The sequence below is a fragment of the Diadema setosum genome, chromosome 19 (assembly GCF_964275005.1).
Source record: "Diadema setosum chromosome 19, eeDiaSeto1, whole genome shotgun sequence".
NCBI classification, from domain to species: domain Eukaryota; kingdom Metazoa; phylum Echinodermata; class Echinoidea; order Diadematoida; family Diadematidae; genus Diadema; species Diadema setosum.
Genome location: NC_092703.1, coordinates 5,128,267 through 5,146,634, shown reverse-complemented (window position 1 = coordinate 5,146,634; position 18,368 = coordinate 5,128,267). Strand labels below are relative to the sequence as shown.

General features: G+C 35.6%; 1 protein-coding gene across 1 annotated transcript in view; it reads left to right on the top strand.

The window, feature by feature from the left end:
• The window catches only part of LOC140242911 (5'-nucleotidase domain-containing protein 1-like), a 314,572-nt gene that overhangs the window by 90,045 nt on the left and 206,159 nt on the right, over window positions 1-18,368 (top strand). The window lies entirely within an intron of this gene.

Genomic DNA, 18,368 nt, shown 5'->3' with positions numbered 1-18,368 from the left:
AATGTCCATTAACATTTTGGTCCTAAGACCTTTAACAATATAAATAAATAGATATAATAATAAATATTCCTTCTCCTTTACCCCTACCCCAACTGCCATTTGTTGCACTTTTTTCCGTATTTTTTTCAAGTCATGTTAACTACCATACTCTTAATAACAAGTTCTAGCCATCAATGTGGTGTTTTCTTGCAACAATACAGCAAGAAATATACAAATAACTTACATTATACATGGTTTACATATGTGTTATGCACTACAGGTCTGAATACCAAATGTTTATCAGCACTACAAAGCAGATACAGTATAAGCACTGGCTTCTGTTACAATGTACCATGCATCCAGAATGCGCAAGCCACACTATACCGATATGTGCATGACACATATGTAAACCATGTATAATGTAAGTTATTTGTTATTATTTATTATCATATTTATTTAGTTATATTGTTAAAGGTCTTAGGACCAAAATGTTAATGGACACTATAAAGCAGATACAGTATTTAATACTGGTTCCACAGTTACCGTGCATTCTGAATGCACCAGCCACATACCAGTATTGGCATGACACATACATGTATACCGTATTTAAAGTTATTTGTATATTTCTTGCTGTATTGTCGGTAGGAAAAAAAAAAAACCAGATTGCTAGAACTTGTTATCAAAAGTATGGTAGTTAACATGACTTGAAAAAATGCGGAAAAAAGGCAAAAAAATGGCGGTTGGGGTAGGGGTAAAGGAGAAGGAAATTTAACCCTAAATATGGGAAAAAGATTAGTTTCATGTAAAAGCTTAGGTTTTCCACTAAAATTATCATGATAATCCATCTCCTTGACCCCTAAAACATGGGGTTAGACACAAAAACCATCACAATAGACCAAAAAATAGCCGAGTTATGGCCAAAAATGTCTTTTTAAAGCCGAAACGGCGGCCATCTTGGATTTTTTATGATTTCGGCCGGGGCACCCCGGATTTTGCATTTTTTTTGTTCTTTTTTTCAAAAATGGTGTCAGTAGGCAAAATGTCATCAAACTAAGGTGTGATGAGCATGTTCTGAAAATATGACCTAAAATTGACCCTCTATAGCCCACCTCTACATTAATATAAGTTTGGGCATTTGTTATGTATTAGACATTTCAAGTGTGAATATGTGTGAAATTAGTTTTCGGGAAACTAAAAAATGACTCATCATCCCAATCCTCTATCAGGATTTAGAATCATCAGTCAATATTTATATGTCACTGCTTTGATGCAAACTCTGGTGTCTAACAAGTGAGTTGCTATGTGATCAGCCCTATTCATATTTTCTTGAAAGGCAGAAACTTAAAAAACATTTTAAATTCAACATCGATGGTATTTTTCATTCAGAGAGTGTCTTTGCACCAATATCTAGCTCACGGTTAAGAAGACTTATTAATGATTCTAGATACTGACATTGCTGTAGTTTTTTTTTTTTATTTTAGCTCTGAAATCTGAATTGTCTTAGAACTATTAACTTAAAGAAAACATATGGAGTAATATGTCTGTACAACACCCGAAAACTAAAGACTTGTGTGGCTTTCTGACCATTGATTTGAAAGACTGTATGATAGTGAAAGTCTGCCACATGATTACCTGGCTGCAGTGAGGTCCAATTACCAGATCTCACTTTGACATTTATAAGACACCTTGTGATTACTGTCATACCAACTGCATTCATTTGATGCTGTAGATATCATCTGCATTTTACAGTGCACTTTAGAAAACTTGGAGAAAAGGTCAATCATCAGTTGGAGGCACCGCAGCCTTTAAAAAAAAAATCACAGAAACTTCATACTCCCTACCTTATTTCACGGGTAAAATTGGTTAGGTAAATTTTATATATTATATGTATCAGCAAGGTTTAATTGCAGTTGGCAACTCACCCAGCAGCATGGAATGTCAGCCACATAGCAACAACATCACAGATGGTGTCTCTTCCACAAATATCAGCGTCCCTTTTGGATTTTAAATGCTGTAGGCTCAATTTTAGTTAGAGAGAACTTCCCTTGCTGTCACTTTGATGTCATTGTGCTGTTACATCACAGAATGGGGAAGTAAAATACTGCAAAGTCTTCAATTATATGTACTGTGATATGTCCTGGTTAAAAAAGGAATGGCATATTAAACATTATCCTGTGTGCATCAAATATTTTCATGGGAAATATGCAGCAGGTACAGGCATGTTTCTGATATCGAGCAATGCAGAAAAGCAATCATAACTTTATTTACTCCTGTCTGGTCAAGTCTGAGCATGTTTAAGAGAAATAATCTCCTTTGAGTTCTCACTCGTGACAAGTCATCACTCCTAAAATATGCCCAGTAGAGACCTTTCTGAAGAATAATAAACTGTAAACATGACTATCCCAAAGTCCACAACAAAGGAGTGCATTTTGATTATCATTATCAAGTATCAGAGTACATAAAAATGTATGTCAGTAATTTAACATACAGAAGCATGTAAACCAGTAGTGGTAATGTGGCATATACACATGTGGACTGTTTTTTTTTCTGGCATTGTTAACCCGTTTCATACTGAAATCTGAAATGCCCACAGGCTCAATACGCAGGCCACCAGGTTCCCGTACGGAACGGGTTAAGGACAAGTTGACATTCATATACGTACATGTGGATTTAGTGAAGGCAACAATATTAGTAGAATACGTCAGTGAAAGTTTGGGGAATATCTGATAATCCGTTCGAAAGTTATGAAATTTTAAAGTATCTGTGCAGTCACAGCTGGATGAAAAGACTACTGCAGTGTGTAATGTCACATGGGTACAACAATATAAGGGAAATAAAAAGAGAATTTCATAAAACTTTACTTTTTGAATAAAGTGCACATTTCTTCAACTTGTTACTGACATATGTTGAGGGTTATATGATTCCCCCTGCTTCTGAAAGAGAGAAGTTGAGTGTTTTTTTGTTATGCAAGAAAAATTGAAATATGTTGAATTTAACTTCTTATATTCTTTCGTTATATCGTTGTACACATAGTAGTCTTCTCATCCAGCCGTGACTGAGCTGAAACAGTGCTTCAAAAATTCATGACTTTGGAATGGATTGTCCGATTTTCCTCAAACTGTCACTGATGTGTTCTAATATTGCTACATTTATTCAAGGAGATTGAAGAGATGGAGTAACAAAAGAGTTATTCCCTTTGATCTATGTTCGAAGCCGCCGCTCAAAAATATTTGAAGCATGTGGCAAACAGCAACTGCCGTGCCAATACGAAGACAATTGACTCGTGTCTCATTGCATAATCACCAGCCAATTTCAAAGGAAGATATGTCTTTGTGATGGTAATTACTTTTCGCTATCCCTTCTTATAAAAGCTAGGTGGTACAGACACGAGTATGCGCGAATAGAAATTGAGGGGAAAATGCTGAAATGAAGATGAAAATTACTCGAATGGGCATACGCGGGCACTAATCTGATATATCTATCAATAAAGAATTATACTTGAAGATTATTACATGTTAGTTTCATTTGGGGAAATTTGGACAAGTCGAAAAGTGATAAAACCAGCTTTCCAGGATGGTACAGTTTTAAACATTTTCACATAATACAGCTCTGATTTACACTTTTGCACAAATTTTTGAACGGAATTGACTTTTGTTTTACATGCTTTGTCATTAAGTAGAATTTCATTTCATTTCATAAATAAGTAAGCAAAATATGGCCAACATTATGATAACGTTCAAAATGAATCTTCAGATTGCTCAGCAAGATGGCGGCTTGGAACAATGATCATCAAAGGCACAAGTACATCTGTGGAATTCTTTTGTACATCAATAGAAATCTGACAACTGTTTGAATAATTACAGCCTGTTGGAACTCCATGTAAACCTCCATGATTTACTCAACCCACATGTCTATGAAGGTGAACTTGTCCTTTTATATTAGTTGCCCAAGGGATCTCAACTCCACCCTGTGACCCGAGGAGCTTCCTTCGAGGGTTATCCAACCAACTAATATCAACCATACCCTGAATAAAAGCAGTCTGTAGCTGTTTTATATACTGAACAAAAGTAAAATGACTGTTAGCTAGCTCAATCGCAATTGTGCTAGCCAATGCACACATCCTGATCATCAGGAGCTTTTGCAAAGTGACGAATGCGTTGTGTGTAGGCAGTGGCCACGTATGCCTACACTGTATGTACATGTAGCTCTCACTCTGTGAAAGCCACAGCAATGATCTTTGTATGAAATAGCAAGGCAAGGGTGTGTGCAAAGTGGTTGTGCACCTTACGCTGCACTGCTTTAGTTCCAAAGGTTAAAATGTCAAAAGTAAGTTATCACACATTGACTTTTTCAAATGCAGTAATAAAGAGCTCAACTTCTTCACTATTACTGCAATCATTGGGTAGTGTGTTATTAATTATCTTCAGTAAATGATAGTGACATGTAAACACGATGAATTTTTATTTTTGCTATTACAATTACTTTTTTGCACTAGTGGTAGTAGTACTTATGAATCATATTCACTTTGAATTATTAAGATCATCCAACTGTCATTCTAACAGAAAAACAAGCAAGAACATGAAACATTTGGAAATTACATTAGAAGACTTTGATTTTGACACACATGAAGAGGCTGTATCTATGAGTAAAAGAAAAACATAACATTAAAATTCAAGACCTGCAAGTTTTCTACAGCCACACCAAGAAGAGCAAAGAAGAATTTTTGTTTTGGTACAAGACCTTTACCCCTCCAGTTCTCATCAGATAAACTTGCATGTACATTACATGCACTTAAAAAAAACCCACTAACAACAATAACAACAAAACCAAAATGGATAGATGCGAGGTAATCCTTTTTTGCTTATTGTTGTGTAATATTATCCATGCTTGACAAATAACAACTCCATATGTTTTTGATGTGTATTTGTCATGGACTGAGTAACTTCACTAGAACATTTTTCATGGTAACATGTCAACCTCCATGATATACTTAACTTTCATGATTATGGGGCAAAATATACTGAGATAGTTCAAGCACTAGTCACATATACATGCCGGATCATACCAGATATGATCTGGGGTGGTCTAGGGAGAGATCCATGTAGATGCCTTTTGCATCCACAGAGGTCCCTGGAGGTTCTTGTAGGCCAATGGACATCTGGAAGGCCAACCCGGCAGTTTATGGAGGTCAAAAACATCTGGTGTTGTCCCTGGACTGCCTTGTTGGCAGAGCAATCTGGGATTATCTGTGTGCTTGCCATGAAGTTCCTTGTGGCTGCCTGGAACAATTGCTCAGGTGCTGTGATTATCTTTGGCAGTCTGTGATGTTCCTTTCATATCAGAGCAAAGGGTGGTTCTTCAACCAGTCAGCCATGTCAGCTTCCTGCTCGTCAGTCAGCACAAAAATCTTCTTCTATGGTTTCTTCTCCGTCATGATGGGTGCTGTGGTCTTAGTATATGAAGCATGAGACAAAGCAGGAGAGCTGCTTCTCAATCTGGATCTGTCAGGCTCAGGTTCTGGCTCCTCCTCAACAACAGGCAGTTTTCGTTGCTTTGGCAGACCAACTTTCACAGTGAGGAAAGTTGAAGTTTAAGAACTTGTCTTAAAAATGCAATACATCTCTAAGTTTGAGTTTGTAAATTTTTTGATAATTCACTTAGGAGGCAACAGTGATGTTGATGTGATGAGAACAAGAAGATGATTGATGAAAATCCAAAATCAACTCACTTTCTAAGGTTACAATCTTCAAATCTCCAAGGTCATGCAAGATGCTATAGAATTCTATGCTTAGTGACAACATGGAGCAACATTACATGGAGCTACAATGTAGCTCCATGGTGACAATTTGATCTGTTAAAATGTAGATGTGGTTAATGCAATTGGACAACCAGCTATGATGTCAGATGAACTGTATTATTATGTTTATTATGTTTATGTTATTAAGTTTATTATGATAAAGTAATAATACAGAAAACAGAAATAGAACTATATGTCATCAAAATTGAGGACATGAATGGCTATGACTATGCTCTTTATTAAAATAAAGTAGGGCATACCGTCTAATCAATGGCAACCACATATCCATTTTCCATGTTTTCCTTTATTGTGTATACAATTATGTAACCATATTATTTCTTAATTTATAGACAATGCCAAAGTTTGCCTTTGTTTGTGGTCCCATAAGTGATTAGTAATGATAATGGTTATAATAATAATGATTTTGATTATGATTATTATAGTAACAATAATAATAACAGGAGTAATAAATAAATAGTTATAATAATGATAATGATGATAATGATAATTTTGCTAATAATAGTAGAAATGCATCCCTGAGATTTGGCCATGCTGAACAAAAAATGTATGTTAACCTGTTTCATATGAGAATCTGTTTGCTTGTATATTAAGTCTGTGGAGATTTCAGAATTTAGTATAGAACGGGTTAAACTTTGTGTGCCAAGGCAATTACATGTTAGTGAACCTGCTAAGCCTTGTTATCAGTATTCAGTTACAGTCTAATCTTGACATAATTATTTACTAAGCAAGTCAACTCATTTGTTGCAATCTGCCACGATAGGGATTAGGGGGAATTTGTAATTACAGTTCATCAACAAGTAGATTACACTTTATCTGTGCCAGCTGATAAAGAAACTACACCACCAGTGAGTGTGCAAATGGCTCGTTTGTTAACTTTGTAAAATTGGCAATTGTACGACAAAAGTCTGTAGATGGCAGCATACCAAATTTTATCGTATCAAACCCACATTAACATATCATTGGCCACACCTGTGAATAGTGTGAATAGCACCTGTCAAATTAAATGATCTAAAGAAATACTATGAAAGACACAAAAGATTCAATGATTGTTGTCTTTATATCTGAGTAAAGCAACAATTTTCATTGCAGTGCTGAAAATTGCTATTGGGAAGATATTCAGGTTCTCTGTCTACACACTCCTCAGAGATTCTTGAAGGAGGACTACAATTTTACCACTCTCTCAGTCTTTACAAGACAATTTCTCAGTCTTTACAAGTCAAAACAATATGCATCCTCTGATAAAATAGATACTTCCTAAATTTCACTCTAATTTATGGAATAGCAAATACAACCTAGATGCAATGCGAATGCCTACCAACCTGTGCCAATGTATGACACCCTTACATCATCACCCAAGCAGTGAAACAACCATCCAAATAACGTCCCATACACCACACAACAATTCTCATACTATCCCTCTGTAAATTACTCAAACACACCCACAAAAGACCTCAGCAATTATGCACAGTATTCCATGCCATGCAATCATGTTTCCCAGTTGTGGAGATATGTGGTTAAATAGAGAACAGAAATAAATATCATCATGAAATATACTCCTATTTCATCTGAAAAATATTTTATTCAACCATTTCCGTCAGAAGATGGCCCTGGATTTAGATTTGTTCCAGTGGGTGGAGGTTTTGTGGAGTGGTATTTAAAACAAGACAAGGAGTTGGTTTCAATTAGTTTTTACAACATAGTGAATGTAGGAAGAAGTATTGTGAGTTTGTGCTGTGACAGGGAGCACTGTAATTTATCACTGCATAGAGTAACAAACAATAATCTTGAAAATGGAGTTTCGTTTTATCAAGTACTTTTATATATTCTTTTCCTGTGTTGAGGTTTTTCGTACATTCGTGGAAGACAGAGTCCTTTCAAGTACTCTCAACTCGCCCTCTTTCAGTGAGATGATTAATTTCCTAATCCTGTTGAATAGAAATTGCTATATGAATATTGATAATAGGTTTCCATTTGATTTGAGCTCCTTCAAGATTTCTTTTAGTATAATGTTTTCATGTGTTTTGAATCGGGTATAACCAAGCTGTGTCTCTCTTGAGGATTTGAGTACATGAGAAACAAACCCATTAAGAAAATAAAACAGTTTTGTGATAGATTTATTCATAGGCATAAGACAGGATGTTTCCATTTCCTTGTGTCTCACCATGGTTAATGCTATAGCCATTTTTCTTTTCAAACAAGTAGATGTTTTCAAGTACTACTACTCTCTGTGATATGAACGACACAATCATATAAACAATAGCATCAATATCATATATAGATATTTATATGGATGTGTTTGTTGATGTTTGTGTACACATGCCTGAAATCCATCAAAATATATAGCTGTTGTCATGCGTGATTTGAATGACTGGATAGGAATTCTGGAGAGTATTTCTTCTAGCTTTCAGGCTCTTGTCTTAGGGCAAATTATCTCCCTATTTCTCAAATAATTCTGATAATTCAGAAAGAATTGAATGGTTTCTCGCAATTTGGATTGCAATATCAATTGTAGTTTTCGGTTAGATTCTCATGTCCACACTGGCAAAAATTTTTAAATATGGATTGTGATTCAAATCGCAAGACTTTGGATCTCACTTTTTTTCCATCACTGTGAATAGCACAAATTTGCCATTTATATCAGTTCAATTATCATATTTTACCATATTTTTTACTTAGACTGACTGCATCATGGATGCGTACAGTATACACCAGCAGCTTACATCCTTATTCTCAAGTTAAATGCAGATTTCTTGCTTATTCTTGCCAATTTCTAGAAATCTCTAGACCGTGGATATTAAGTGGATGTGTGAAAACATCTTGTCATTGTGGATAGCCATGCACCAAATATTCACAGAACACACAAGCACCATATTATACCTCATCCACACTGCAAGAAAACACTTGTTTACTGAGCATGTGAGCACATCAAAGGCTATTTTTATTGATACATGTGTGTACATTGCATGCTTTGTTTGCTCTTAGTAGTTCAGACTGAATCTTGCTCTCTTATCAGTACTTTACATTATTGAAATGAGCTAAATACTTTATATTCCTGTGTATCATCACTTTTGCTTAGTATCTGTGTCAAAGTGACAAATTTAATGACAGTGCAAATGTAGATAATGGAACAAAAGTAGTTTGCAGAAATTTATATCATCACACATGGCATGAGAGTCTGTGTACGATATGTTGACAACCAAGGGTTTTTGCTTTGTTTTTGTTTTTGTTTTTTACTTCACAGAAGATGTTTCTATGGCATTTGTATACATATCATTAATCATAATAAGATTTGTACTGACATTTAGTCAGAAAATGAATCTTTCACCATATTGTCAAAACAGACATAAACTTGAAATAAGAGAGGAGGCATATTGGTAGACGTCATTTCTCTAGATCAAGTTCTTTGTGTAGAAATGTGTTGTTTCGTAGAAAGCAGATTTTATCCTAGATGTATACATGTGCTATTAACAACATCTCTTCTCGATATATTTTAGTGACAAATCCTGTTTCAGAGATTAGAGTTGCAGCAGTCATGAATAAAAATCTGCATTGATATTAACAAAACTGATATTCTAGTTGGATAATAAATATTCTGCAGTAATGATATGATAGTGTATGTCATACTGTATAAATTGTAAATTCTGAATAGTTTTTTAGACCTAGCACATTTATCTTCAAAGGCAAGGACCAATCTACAAAATGTATCAGGATTAAGGTAATATATCAGGATTAAGGTAGAGTATGGGTGATACTCATTAGCATACACAATTTCATAGCTTTGAGACTGGCATAATCTTTGTCTTGAAAATGTCGTGCAAAACATGAAATATGAGATTTTGGTTGAATTGTTTAAGAGGAAGTTTTCCCACACCTGATTTGTTTTCAGTGAATACAGAAGGATTATTAAACCCTATAGTTGAAATAAAAGCAAAGGATTTAGAAATATAGAATTTACATGGCTTCCTGCTGACCCAATGTGACTGACAAGTGGTGGAACATTGTGAAACACTCCTATGACAATGGCACAACTGGTTGTACCATCCGTTGCTAGTAAATTGGTCACATCTAGTCAAGTCTGAATTTTTAACAGTGTCATGTTATAAGCTCAGATTCCACCAGTCATGACTGCCTCAGGTTCGTGCAAGGACACCTGCAACGACAGTGAGTGCTTGCAAGACACCAAGCAATTGCTCATGCAACACCTTGATATAACTGATACACAGGGGGGCAATCTGGTCACAAACCAATTATTAAAGAGGTTTTACAACTGCTTAAGTCAAGAATAGTGTGTTTATCAACCCACCCCACATAGAATTAAGGTTTCAAAGAACCTTCAGATTGTTTTGGGCAGATGATAAAAGCAAAACTGTCTTGATTGTGGGGGTGGGGGGGGGGGGAGAGGTTGAAAACAGCTCTTTCAAACAGTGAAAAAGAAAGCAAGAAACACATCTTTAGTAGCGATTCAAAGCGGTTTTGTAACATGTTTGTAGCACCTGGGGATCTATCTACACCAACAACTTTATCTCTGCTCTTTGGGTCAAAATGGAACTGTCCTCCTCTCTATTTGTGATAAAGATGATAGATCCAACAACTCAAGAAACATGATTCAAAAGGCTCTAGCAGATGGGTTTTGATAGGGGTATTGAAATGTGTTTCAAACATGGGAAAGATACTGAACAAAGCCTACGTTTGGGGAGTGATAGGTCCATCATCATTGCCCAAGACCTGGTTTTCACTAGATTTCATGGATGTTAATGGAAGGGCTCCACTCTCATTTTCTGTACCAGTAGGCAAACTACACATGCTTCCTATTGCGCTTGTAGGTTGGTATGCTAGGAGTTGTGGGGCATAAGATAGGTATTGTGGAATGTTTCCCATGTTTTTTTCATAGTTAATTCTCCTACGGAGTGACACCAAGACTTTTGTCAATGCTATTATTGCCAGTGTGATTACACCTCCTACAACCAATGCAATTATGCCTTTATTTAACTGTAGCCATTTAGATTCATTCCCATCAAAATTTTTTGAACTTGTGGGATTGGTTTCTTCTGTGGTAGCGTGGATAAACTTGTTTGTTATTTCTTGTCGAAAAGAACCTATAGTTTGAGTCTCATAACCCGATGAGAAACAAGCTGATCTTTGAAGTGAAATCTGCCTGAATGCTCTATGGTAGGTTGCATCATGAGAAACTATACATTCAAGTAACTTCCCCATATCCTCCATAGATACTCTATTGAGTGTCAATAAAAAACTGCAGGTTGATATTCGATTAAAAAATGTTTCATTGTTTCTATGAATTGGAATTCCATCCAGACTCCACTGGATCTCAAAGTCAGTGAAATCATTATGTCTCCAGCAAAGGGAACAAATCCAGTGAAGCTGCCAGGTGTTGTCCATCATGTTATCATCCACTGCTACCAAGCATAGCTTTGGATCCACCGGCTTCGATTTGTCAGAGTCCAGAGATATGTTGTGATTATCAGACCTCATTATGTATACATGGGACATAGCTTTGAAGGTTTCCTCAGCATATGAGACAAAACATGCTACTGAGATGTTGATGATGGGCTCCTCATAGGTTTCAAGGGCTCTGGCATTCAGGGTCACATTTATGGAAGCAGTATCTAAATTACAGCCATTGAGGATATTGGCAGGACTACACATCCAGGAGTAGTTCTGTATTGCGGGAAGAGCATCTCCGCTGCATTCAACCAAGTAAGTACCCATGTCATTGTGATTGACATGAAGTTCTCTTGGGTAGATGGATAGGTTTGGTTCATAGATGACAGAAAATGTTCCAACACTGCATGAGTGAACCTTTCCTGGGAAGACTTGAGGACTTGATACAATGCACTTGAGTGTCTTGCCATGGAGATATGGAGTCATTGTCAGTTCTTGCTCAAGAAGTATCTGTGGTCCTCCTCGAAAGCTTGAAGTGAGTGCCAGGCCATGAGCATCAGTTTGCCATTGCACCTGAACTCTTGGATTTCCCTCAGAGCTGCTGCACCAGGCTTGAAGTTTGTCACCTATGTGGAAGTTCTCCAAATGTTTTGGCCCACAATCAATTTCATCATCATCCGGAAAGTATTGGACATTCAGAGTAGCAGATTTTGACTCGCATTGTATCGGGGAATTGATGCCATCTTTGATCACCAATGTACAATGCTGTGTCTGTCTAATGTGTTTGATTCCAGTGATGGTCAAAGTTGATATCCTCTCACTTGGTAAATTGCCTGCTTTGGAAATGATAAAAGTCTGATTTTTGGGATCCATTATCCATCCCAGATGCATTTTTCTTGTGAAATTGGAAACACTGCATGTGAATGTGGCTTCTTCATTCTCCTTCACTGTAGTTGAAACAGGGTGAATGGCAAAGTACGAAGAACAGTCTGCAAAGGCTGCTGTTTTTCCAAGAGATACCAGAAGCAAGGTAACTGCTAAAGTCATAAATTTCCTTCCGTGCATATTGCATGTGTTATTAGTCATAGTTGGACACACCAGAAGTTAATTAAGCATCTCAAACAGATTGATCCAAGTAGTAATTTGAAGCCACTCAGTGTCACCTCAAGATCATGCAAACTTCATTATAAATTAAGTCCCAGTTCTTTTTCTAGAATTTGAAACCTCACAGTCTGGATATCATAAAACAGCTGGTGTGTGATGTGATTAATTAAACCGCACAATGCATTCTGTGGTATCATATGAAACTGCGCAACATATCCTTAGATACAGAGACAACCAATAGCAAAGTGTCTGCAAGCTGATGAGATTGCTCATTTCATATTGATTGGTTGTGAGCTCTTCTTCTGCAACGCCCACTGAAACACATCAAGTGACAGCTCCTGATTATGATTTGATAACCTTTTAAAACTATAGAAAGAAGGAGAAACTCTGAATCACACTTGAGCATGGATTTATTGGACTGTCATTCTGAGGAGTTTTGCCATCCATCTTTCTCTGCCATCTTGAGTTTAAAGAAAGGATGTCTCTTTTAGCATTCATTTCAGCATAACATAGAAGAACAATGTGTAGGTGCATTATTTTATCAGGACAATGTTCTAAACATTTTTTTAAATTTTTATTTTAGTTTGCCCTTCTTGATACTAAAGAAATCTTGCCTGGTTAGCCTTTCGAAAGTTCTAGCAGATTTTTAGGAGTCAAATTCGGATCAATTGCTTAAAAATAATTATGCTTCACTAAGTCCCCATGACTGAACTGTCAAGAAATGAATTAACTTTTGATCTAATGCCAACTTTCTCAACATTGCCTAAAACAAATTTGCAATGAATCATGGGTCAAACTTTGTGTTCTTTGACCTGACAAGGATGTGCAGTCACCTTTTAAAAGTTAACATTTGGCAATCTGAACCTTTAAAGTTTAAATTATTCAAGGCATTGGTTACACTTCCTGACATTGTACTAAATTGCCCAAGAAAGTACTTTGCATTTGTACTAGATCAAACAATTTAGCTAACTCGTAACATCTTTTTCTTTGAACAAAATCAATGGTATAAAACATACCCCCCAAAACAAAAACAACAACAAAACAAAAACCAGGGGAAAAATGGTGAAGCTCTATGTCGATTATTTGCAGGGTGCAAACAAAATTGTTTTGTTTCAATAATGCAGTAATCTACTGTTTTATTTAAGTCTCATTCATTTTGGGAAAAAAGTACATTTCATTCTTTTCCAACTCAAAACTTCCTCAGTTTTCTTCCTGACTATCCTTAAATCTGTGATAGTGCATAACTCCAGCCACCATAATCTGATTACTGCATATAAAGTACTCACTTGTCTAGTAATTCTAATTCTGAAATAAATTCATATTAAACTGATTCCCTGACCTCTTTTCAGGTCCTTTTATTCTATCAAAATATGTTGAAGTTAATGAATTGATAAATGAATAGAGAAATGTTATGTAAAGACACTGTTGTGTTAATCAGAAAGGAATGTAATTGTACAACAGATCCATGATTTCCCATGTAAAGGCCTATTTAAAAACAAAGCAGTTATTGAGCTGTCTAGATAACATTTACAAATGCAATTGTTCTCAGTATGTAGTTTGTGAAATTTCAAAATTCTTTTCAAATTGATAAATTCAAAATCATTTTGTATATCAATTGATTAATCATTGGTGTGTAGTAAACCCGTCAAACAACAATATTTGTTGAACTTTCTGGCTGTATTTTGATATTTGACACACAGCACACATGATTGCATCATGACACACATTAACACACACCTACATGCACACGAACATACATGTGCATATGCAGCACCTCGGACATATACGTTGAAATAGACAGGGACTAAAGTAATAGAGGTATAGTATGTGGTTCTATTTTGTAGGAATCAAGATACAAATTTCAACAAATACTTAGGCCCAAATTCATGAAGGTGGTACAAATGAAACCATGGTTTAAACCATGGACAAAAACCATGGAGCGCCATGTGTCGCATGGAATATTTCGTTACGAAATCAGTCATTTCGTCGATGAAATGATTATTTTGTAAGGTAGTGACAGCATTTTGTAACTAAATGAACATTTCGTCCACGAAATGATAATTTCGTTAACGAAACGGTCACTTTGTCGACGAAATGACCAATTTCGTAACGAAATATTCCATGCGACACTTGGCGCTCCATGATTTTTGTCCATGGTTTAAACCATGGTTTGATTTGTACCACCTTCGTGAATTCGGGCCTTAGAGTCTGATGTACTTGAACGTATGGAAGCACATTTCAAGGCTTAACTATTATCAGTAAATCATATTGCATTTACTATTATCAAATTTGAAATCACAATATGATTTCATAATCCATATATTATGCACCCATTCATCATTTCTTTAAAAAGTAGTCTGTTTTATATAGATTGATTTGTAATCTTTCTAGATGGTTTTATTTCATTTGTGACAAATATTTCCTCTTTTGCCATGATTGTTCTTTAAAGTAATAGTTTTCTCAGAGGAAGGAATTTCATGTAGAATAATACAAGAAGTTGGTTTTTGTCAGCCTTTACAACTTTATTGATAAGAGAATAATTTATTCTTAAGAAAAGAATCATAAAGTGCTAATGTGTTAGTGAGCACTATAATATATCACTGTAGAAAGGACAGAAACATTGATTTTGCTTCTTGAAATTGGAGGATATTAGAGAGACACATCTATTCCATTTATCATACTCTCTAAAAAAATCAAGTGAAAATATTCACTTGTGAAGGAGTGAATACAAAAAAGAGGGAATCAATAGTGAAACTGGAGTGAATTTTAAGTGAAAATTTTCATTTTCACTCATCTTAGAGTGACCTCAGGGATCACTCCAAAATCTTCGAGTGATTAGAGAACTGTACTCTGAGCATGCAGGCACACTAATTAACCCTATCCATACTACAGCAAAGTGAAAACATCAACAATATGCCATTTATATAAAGATATCAGTACAATTTTTATTGTATGTTAATGTACTCTCCAAAAAAATTGAGTGAAAATATTCACTCTCAAAGGAGTGAATCCAAAAAAGAGTGAATTTAGAGTGAAATTGGAGTGAATCTTGAGTGAAAATGTTCATTTTCCATAAAACCATCTAGAAAGATTACAAATGTTCATTTTCACTCATTTTGGAGTGACCTCAGGGATCACTCGAAGATTTTGGAGTGATCCCTGAGGTCACTCTAAAATGAGTGAAAATGAAAATTTTCACTCAAAATTCCCTCAAAATTCCCTCTCAATTCACTCTTTTTTGTATTCACTTGATTTTTTTGAGAGAGTATGTGACCATGTTTGCCCTCAACATTCCAGACTAAACAATGATGTAAGATTTAACATTAAATTACTGATATAGACTTACTCTATTTTGTAATTCATGAATCACTTTTACCTAGCCTCTAGAAAAGGTGAAGTATTTAAATTAGTGTATTTCACATTAAAGAAGGCTAAAAGTTCTTTATATCATAATACATACTGCATAAACATGTATTTACATGTAATTACACAGACAGATATGTACTTTGTCTTGTCTATGTAGGATGCAATATAGACATATGCATGCTTGTAATCATAAGTAATGAAGTCTTCAGGCTAGGTTTACCTGACATTTAGTAACTAGTATATCTCAAGTCAATTTTCACTATGTCATTTCAACATATCAACAGGGACTTCACATAAGAGAAGCGGCTTTGTAGCATTGATTTACGGAGACATTTTCAAGAAAGCATTATGTAAGAATTATGCTATTACTCAATAGATGAAACAGTTTTTTTTTTTTTTTTCAAATCTGGTAAGTTCTGCATGTACGCAGGTGACACTGTTTGCAACATATAATGTATAAGGATATGTTATGTAAATTTGTGCCATGTTACATTTACACATTCCCATGAGGAGCTTCCACTGCTCACTCTGAACTGTGATGTTTAAATTGCTTGTCACTTGAAAAAAACAAAAACATTTTGCATTCACAGAGTAGTGTAGGATCTGTGATCAATCACATATATTACACAAGCTTACAGGTTCATATTCATATTCTAGTCTACAATGCTTGATATAGGGTAATTTGATATGCCGTCATATCTTTTGGAATCAAACATATATATTTTTTTATACTTCCAAAGCACTTAGATGCTCTTATATTCTTTTGACTGTCACAATGATTAGAAATACCCTCCCAAAATGTAAAGATCATCTGAGCTGGTATAAAAATAAAACTGAAATTATCTCAGAACAGTAACATGGTGGCTTTATCAAAAATCAATAGCAGAGCTGCATTGTTAAAATGCATAACTGAAATCAAGTAATTATACTTTCATATCATGGTGTATGCACACTGAAATGAACATGTTTACATAATATACATATGCATATTCATAGACAATCAAATGACATTTTTTTTTTCAAGCTGGTATTGGCATTAAAAATCATTTCAGTCACAATCAGACTGTTTGCCAACACAACAAATCAAATATTCTTCTCTTACTGTTTCTGGATTTTACATGCGTTCTCAAATTTATGGAGCATTCTGTAGGTGGCTATGTGTTTGATATGAGAACAAGCTGCATATAAAAACTAAATTTTAGAGGTCTTCCCAGGTTAGTCCAAATTTGCCTTTGGGGTTGATTTGTCACACATGATGTTAAATTAGTGAAAGTTAGTGGGAAGTCTGAGGATTGTAAGATTGTTATTTCTTAAGATTTTTGTTAATTTCATAGGTTGCTGTCTCTCGACAGGAACTTTAGTACTATGATACAAAATAATCAGATAGAACCAAAATTTACATAGTTCCCTTTTGTATCAAAAGTAACCATTTCCTTGACTTGTTATATAACTGTGTTCCGGCAAATCATCCATGGAAAGTTATGAAAGTATCCTGTTAATATCATAGAAAGGGAAGACATGTCTGAAACCAAAAATTAACAATAAAAAAAAAGAAAAAAAGTCATGACTGGACATTTTGAATAGAAGGCTTCTGTTGCAAATAACTTGTTGTTTCCTTGTACAATTGTAGCTAATCAAGGTAATTGCCTATTTGTTTTCTCACTATTTAGTTTATATGAAACAAAATCATATAGAAGAATATCCCGTAATGAGGCCACTTTGTATTATTTTATAAAAAACTTACAAATGGAGATTTATCTGAATGTTTACTCCTCTAGTCATAATTTATACCATTTCATTTAAACCCACGGAACTCAAGGAACTTACACTCAGCGAGCTAACAGATTCCTCAGACATGGTTGAGCAGCGAGTAATTCTATGATCATCAGTGCTGGATACAGGCTGGCTTCCAGTAGATTTTATGGATGATAGGTGGAATGCTCCACTATCATTTTCCGTGCCGATTGGTAAGCTACAGATGCTCCCTATTGTGCTTGTATGTTGGCACGTGAGAAGATACGGGGCAGAAGATTGCAATTGCTGAATATTTCTCAAGTTTTTGTTAAAGTTGACTTTATTGTGTATTAAAACCAGAACTTGTGCTAACAGGCTTAATGCTAATATGGTGCCACCTCCTACTAGCAATGCAATTATACCTTTCTTTGATAAGATCCAGTTAGATTTGTTCTCTTTAAAGTTCACTGGATTCATAGAGGTGGTTTCTTTTCCATTCACATTTATGAACTGGTCTGTTTTTGTGTGTGGAAAAGTGCTTGTAGTTGCAGTCACATAACTTGTCTCTGGAGAGCTGAACCCACTCTGATTATTCAGTGTTTTTAGTGCTGTTGAAGGAGTGCTTAGTGTTACAGACTCATTTGTAGCATCCGTCTCAGATGTGGAGACACAGACTGATCCGTTGAGTGAAATAGCCATGATTACTCCGTGGGAGGTTGCATCATTGAAAACTGTGCACTCAAGTGGCTTCCCCATGTCCTCCAGAGCCATGACTCTGCTGAGTGTCATAGAAGAGCTGTTGGTTGATGTTTGATTCAAGAATGTCTCATTGTTTTCAAGGATGGGGTCTCCATCCAGACTCCACTGGATATGAAATCTTGCAAAGCCATCATGCTTTCCATAGAGGGAGCATGTCCAATGAAGCTGCCAAGTGTTGTCCGTGTTGTTAGTCACCTCCACCAAGCAA